Source organism: Lucilia cuprina, chromosome 4 (genome assembly GCF_022045245.1).
Source record: "Lucilia cuprina isolate Lc7/37 chromosome 4, ASM2204524v1, whole genome shotgun sequence".
Classification (NCBI taxonomy): Eukaryota; Metazoa; Arthropoda; class Insecta; order Diptera; family Calliphoridae; genus Lucilia; species Lucilia cuprina.
Window position 1 is genome coordinate 70,859,353 of NC_060952.1, and position 7,105 is coordinate 70,866,457.

The window sequence follows — 7,105 nt, forward strand, 5'->3', positions numbered from 1 at the left end:
CAGCTCATATTTATTCTCTAATTATTTTTATAAATTAGTTGTCAAAGATTTTAATATAAATGTGATTTTATTCAAAAGAACAATTTTTATAATATTTTCTAACTGAATTGAAATTATTTTTATAAATTTTTTACATAAACTTCAAAGCACATATAGAAATTTCATTATAAAATGGGAAAAATTAAAATGTATGTGGTATCACTAATTTAACGAAAACTTCAAAATCCTTAAGCATGTCAGATAGAGAATTTAAAAAATAATGAGAGACTGACACTACCTTCTATATTTCTGCTATGATCTAAACTGTGCCTCGTTTCTGTAACTCTCGCATCGAGAAGTTTCTCGCATGAAACAGTGAAATTGAAGAAAAAACAATGTGAATTGAAACAAAATATAATTTCTCACATGCAAGTGTTTCTGTAAGAAAATTTTGTGAGAACTATCTGTCATTTATGTTTTTTGACTTAAGTTATTGGAAATTTGTGAGTAAAAGTGTTTCTGTAAGAAAATTTTGTGAGAAGTTTCTCACATGAACTGTCAAAAAAAACTCACATTTTAAAACGGTGCGAAAAGGAAATTTTTAAGTAAATAAAATTTAATTTAAACGTGAATTATATGAAACAATGAAAAAGTAATGTTATATTTATAATTATTTAAGATTAAAATAAATATTGTTCACTAATTTTTAGAAAATAGGAGGGATTTCGGATATACAGAAGCAAATGCTAAAAAAGTACGTGGACATAAACTTAGAATTTGCCAAGGGCAAATTCTGTGGGATAATTTTTTGAACAATTTTCATTTAATTTCTATATTTTTTGTTTATTTATTCTTCGTTTATAAATTTGTTCGGCAGCTGTTTTATTGGAAATTTCCAACAAAAACGTAATTCGTGCAGCCTCTTCTTACTTTAAGTTACAGAAACACGTTTTACTCACAAATCGAGAAACGATGGAATTTTTTGTTTCACACTTCTCGATGTGAGAGCTTCTCACTCAAAGTTACAGAAACGGGCTACTGATTATTAATTGGCATTTGATTGGCAACTCAATTCGCATAAAAAATTTTGCATGATAATAGGTAATATCTAAAAAACTATTAGGCAGATTTTAATTTATACTGCCTTATTCATAAACATTTATCGAAGGTTTATAAAACTAATTTTTTGAATAAGACCCATAGACTATTGTTCAACAAGTAAGTAAAGCCATCAAAAACGTTTCTTTCAAGCCGAAGATAGAGAGTACTAAATATACTCTTCAGAAGAATTGAAAAAAAAACACATACATAAGACTTTTCTTGTCGCATTGACGATATAAAACTAAATATATATGTAGCTTGGAATTTTTATTTATGTCCAGTAACTTCATTTAAAGGGTTCGACTTATAAAAGTCGTTGGAGATATTCCCTGAAATGGATTTTTTGAAAACTAAAACATTGTATCAATTGTTTTAATTTCCTAATAATTATATATAATCACAAATTGATTTATAAAACATTAATCACGACATATTGTTACCAAAGCGACATGTTGGACGACAAAAACAGGCGAGAAAACAATGGCTTAAGAGACGACACCAATACCAACACATTTCAATAATTAATAAGAAACATAATAAAAATGTCAAAATATTATAAAAATCAATAGAATTGTCTGATTTTGGTGGCAGCAGTCGTATTGAATTGATTTCGATTGGAATTTCACTTGTTGAGAGCCAACATCATTATCATTATCCCCAAACAAAAGTAGACAATAGACAAAGAATTAGAGAAGTGCCGCTTGGCAGACAGAAGAGTCACGTACTTGAAATAAATTTTACAAAATCATTTACAGGTTGGTAGTGTTGCAGTGATGGCGGTGGTGGCTCGCTGTGTAAGAGCGAGATTTACCCGCACTATTCCAAACAGCCATTAAATATTTGAATAATAGACAAAATATGGAATATTCGTATGCTACGAGTATGTGTGAATATGAGCACCTACAGATTTTCAAAAAACTACAACATGGGGTCCAAAACTTCCAACCTTTAAAACGTCATCTCTGACAAAGTAAAAAAAAAAAACTTGAAAATACATGACTCGAAAAAGGTGAAAAGAAGAAGTAGTTGCTGTACTTTGTAATTTTGTGGCTATAAGTTTTCACTAATTTTGTAGACATTGTATGTTTTTTGGGGATTTGAAATCAATACAATTTGTGTACAACTAATAATAAAGATTAAAATCTAAAGATAATATTCATAATTATGATTGAATTATTCTTATGGATAATTTGTTTTTTATTTGATTTCGACTGGAATTTAGTTGGTCTATTTCAAAGTGTCCAGCTGTGTGTGTATCATGTAATATGCATGTTTTATTATTATTTTTAGGTTCAATAGAAGATTAGTTTTAACTTTTTTGCCGGTTTTGTACTAGATGAATTTTATTTGTGAACTTGTTGTTAAATCGAATATTTTTGTCTATTATCAAAAAACGTGCGATTCAATATAGTAAAAAAAAATAATTTTTAAACCGTAGTTGTAGTATAAAATATGTGAGAATAAAATAGTAAAAAATAGCTCACTGAAACAGAGTATAACACAGAATAACAAATTTTAAACCTAGAAAACAAACTTTACTTTTCTAAAGGATTGAACTAGAACATTATAATTTTCGGGATATCGTTTCATTAAGACCGACAAAAAACAAGACATCTTTATTTATAAAAATACATATGTTAAAGCGTTATTTTTATACCCTACACCACTATAGTGGGGAGGGTATTATGCGTTTGTGCTGATGTTTGTAACACCCAAAAATATTGGTATAGACCCACCATAAAGTGTACCAATACCAATCGTAAACCTTGTGCGCACGCTACAGGTCATAATTTTCTAGATAATTTGATGAAATTCGGCACATACTCTTCTCTTGGTTCAAGGACGAACACTATTGAAAATGGTTGAAATCGGTCCATTGTTTCGCCCAGCCCCCATACAACCGTACCCCCCGAATCAGGCCTTAAAGCTCATAATTACGTTAAATGTTCTATTATGTCAACAAAAATCTGCAAAACGAGTTTTACAAAACGATAAATGACACTACTAATTTTTGTAGTGATCGGGCCTCATTTGACCCTAGCCCCCATACAAACTCCCCTTCAGAAAATGTATATAGTTAGAGAGTTGAAATTTTCCATAAATATTAAGGTTTGTTTGGTATTGAACATAACTATTCCCCAATTAAGACCCCCCTCTGAAAATAACTTTAACTTATGAGAAAAAATCTTTACTGAAATTTATTAGAATCCATAGTAGACCCATTCAGAAAATTACTTTAACGTACATTGTTGGCATAAAATGCGATTATAGCTATGACATTATATTTGAACCTAATGCTTATTAGGAAGCATTCAATTTATGGCATACGGTTTGATGATGTATATTTAAGATTCTGCATAGTCGAATATAGAACTCTTACTTGTTTTCCTCCTGTATTGCTCAGTTACTTTAATGGATAAAACTCTAGGTCTGGTTAAACATTTATATATCTTTTTAAATAACTGTGTCAACATATGTAAAAGAGCCTAAACAATTGGATTTTCAGACATAACAAAAATGTAATATATATTTCTTTAATTTTTTTTGGCATTGTAATAAAATCAATATTGCTAACGCCCCTCTTAGCATTACTTAAGTATTATAAACCTTTTAGTTGATTTTTTTCTCCCGTTTTTGGGTTTGCTTTGTTCAGGCACAAGTCTTTTCAATAATGTTTAATGATTTCGAAAAAGATACATGAAATAAAATTCGAAACATATTCATAATTCTACAAATAGCTTGAAGCTATTTTTATTTTGACTTCGCTCTCCTTTTTACTTCTTCGCTTCTCTTATTTTTGGGGGTAATTAATTTCATTTGTTTTGCATTATCCAGGTGGTACTGGTCAGCGTTTGTGGTGGCATGGTATTATTAGTGGTTCCCTACAAAAAACCAAATATGTATGTACATATGTATTTCAAGACATACATACAGCAAGTTAATTAAGTTGTTTCAATTAAGTGGAGTCGTGTCTTTTGTAGCTGGGTTTCTTCTTCTTTTTATCTTGAGAAAGGCGTTTGCCAAACATTTTTTACGCAGATACTATGCTTTTAAATTTCAGCAAACGGAAGTCAAAAGTTCATTTATTGATTTTTTTGTTTGGTTTTACGTTTTTTCTGAAATTATTGAGTACAAAAATTATTGATTTTTAAGATTTAGTATTTTTATGAGTGTTTATAATTATGTATGTATTTATTTGTTTTTTGAAATTGAAAAATTTCTGTATGATGTTTTTTAGCCAATTCTAATTGATTGTATTTTTCAATTAAAAAGTAAATAAAATTGTCATATTGCCAACTTTGGCTGTCGCCTGTCTTCTGATTTTTTTTTTTTTTTTGAAAATTTATTTACTATTGTAGAACAGGGTACGAGAAAATAAAACTAAATTGACGTTTAATAACAACTTGTTTTGAAACAAATCTTTCTCCTAGTATTTATATACATAAACCCAATTCAACTAAATTTTCTGATTTTTTTTTTTGAAAATTTATTTACTATTGTAGAACAGGGTACGAGAAAATAAAACTAAATTGACATTTAATAACAACTTGTTTTGAAACAAATCATTCTCCTAGTATTTATATACATAAACCCGATTCAACTAAAATTTTTAATATCTCTGTTACTACAATTTCTTATTGATATATTATTAATATAAATAATCCTTACCCTGTTTCAACTATCAATAAATTTTCAAAATCAAATTGGCGCTAAAAAATCAATACATATTAATGTATTCGTCTACCATTTATTCAATATATTTCACCTTTGCATTTTCGTATGTGCATAAGTTTGATTTTTCTTTATTTAGTTGAAAGTGTCAAAGCAATTTGCTATTAATTGATGTCTGTCTAAATACTGACAGTCTTAATCAAACAGAAAGTGCAACCTTTTCATAATAATGAAAATCACACAAGATTCTACAATTCTAGAGAATGTATCTCGAAATGAGAAAACATCCAATTGACTATTATTTAAATACACAAAAAAATGTAGAGAGAATGCAATCACATTTTACATTTAAAATTTCAAAACCAAAATACAAATCCCTAGCTAAAGGGTAATCTGGCCAGACTAAATCATCATTAGAATCCATGAATAATGTGGCACTTGACATCTTTAGTAAACGTTTGCAGCGTTTTACACGATGAACGATGCATTATGGAAATCACTTCGTTAACTTAAATTGGTATACAGCAGACTGTCAGCAGTACGTAGTATCTTTGATATCGTCACCTTAAATTAGAAAGGACGTAGTACAATTTAAATAAATTCAAATTTATTGTTCATTTTAACCAATATAATTTGATTTCTTCTATTTCTTAAATTACGGTTACGATATGTATGGCTGCTCAGTTCAGGGATGGATTTAAAACTATTGTTATACCCTACACCACTATAGTGGGGAGGGTATTATGCGTTGGTGTTGAAGTTTGTAACACCCAAAAATATTGGTCCTAGACCCACCTTAAATTATACCAATCGCCTCAGAATCACTTTCTGAGTCGATTTAGCTATGTCCGTCCGGCTGTCTGTCTGTGTGTCCATGTAAACCTTGTGCGCACGCTACAGGTCGCAATTTTCAAGATAATTTGATGAACATACTCTTTTTTTGGTTCAAGGACGAACGCTATTAAAAAAGGTAGAAATCGGATTAAAATCTACATAACTTTGTAGTAGACGTTAATTCATCTACCATAATTTATGAGGAAAGGCCCATATTTACCCCTTCTCCCCTATGAGCCCTCTTGTAGAAAACGTCTTTTTTGTTAACAAAAGGATAAAATATTCCACAATAAAACAAATTAAATGTTTTATTTAAAAAAATTCAAAATTTTAACATACTGACTGGTGTAGGGTATCATATGGTCGGCAAGGTCCGACTATAAATTCATACTTGTTTTTAACTGTCATTGAGTAGACTAGACATATACTAGTCTTTAAACATATATACATATCAATAAACTGTTAAATATACTAATGACTAATCTATTGTCTTATCAGTAGATATAGATTAGACCCTAAACAAGTCAATGAACTACTACTTATATTTTGCAATAGTCGAGTTGATAGGACAAATACTAACTTATAGACTTATGGACCATAGATTATTTCAATACTGGCACATATAATACTAGTTCACAGACTAGTCCAATGACTAGTACATTAATCCATATAATAGTCTAAAAACAAGTCAGTAGACTTGCCCATAGCTGGTAAATAGTTTAAAGACAAGTATTTACAATAGTTCATAGACAAGTCCAAAGTATAGAGTAGTTAATAGACTAGTCCAAAAACTAGACCATAACATATTCATTCTACTACAGCATAGACCAGACAATTAACTATTCAATAACATATTTCCATGTCTGATACCCAGTTTGTATTCAAATAAACTCAATATTGAAATGTACACAAGATAATACAAAGAATAAGTGTGTTGCAATTTGGAAAAATATTAAAATTGCTTTAGTATCTTTTTCAATTTATACGAGGGTTGAAATTTTGACATGTATATGCCCACAATAGAATTTAGTTAATTTAAAACTTTTCTATATAGCAATATAAGATCCAATCATTGCATTATGTTACCAATGTACTTTCACAAACATTTTTCATACTTCTTCCCATCTTTATTTAACATATCTCGTAGTCATGATTTCAATATTGTTAACCAGTTTTAACAGCCAACATTCTAAGACAATTTTCACTTAACTGATTGGTAGTAACATAGTGAAAATTGGTAAACAATAAAATCTTCAATTGCCAACCTTAATGCCCTTTTATTATTTACTACTTAAACATATACATACGTACTTAGTTGGGATTCACTTTATGCCTGCGTATGCGTAGACAGACAGATCAGACAGCCACTAGAATTGTGGTTATATGCCCTCCAGTTACATGTATAATTTTTTCAGTAATGGTATGATATCAATGAAATCAGAGCGAATGTTGTTGTTGAATGCCTGTAAAAACACACATAATACTTTTGTGGAGCAAATACTTTAACGTATGTATGCAT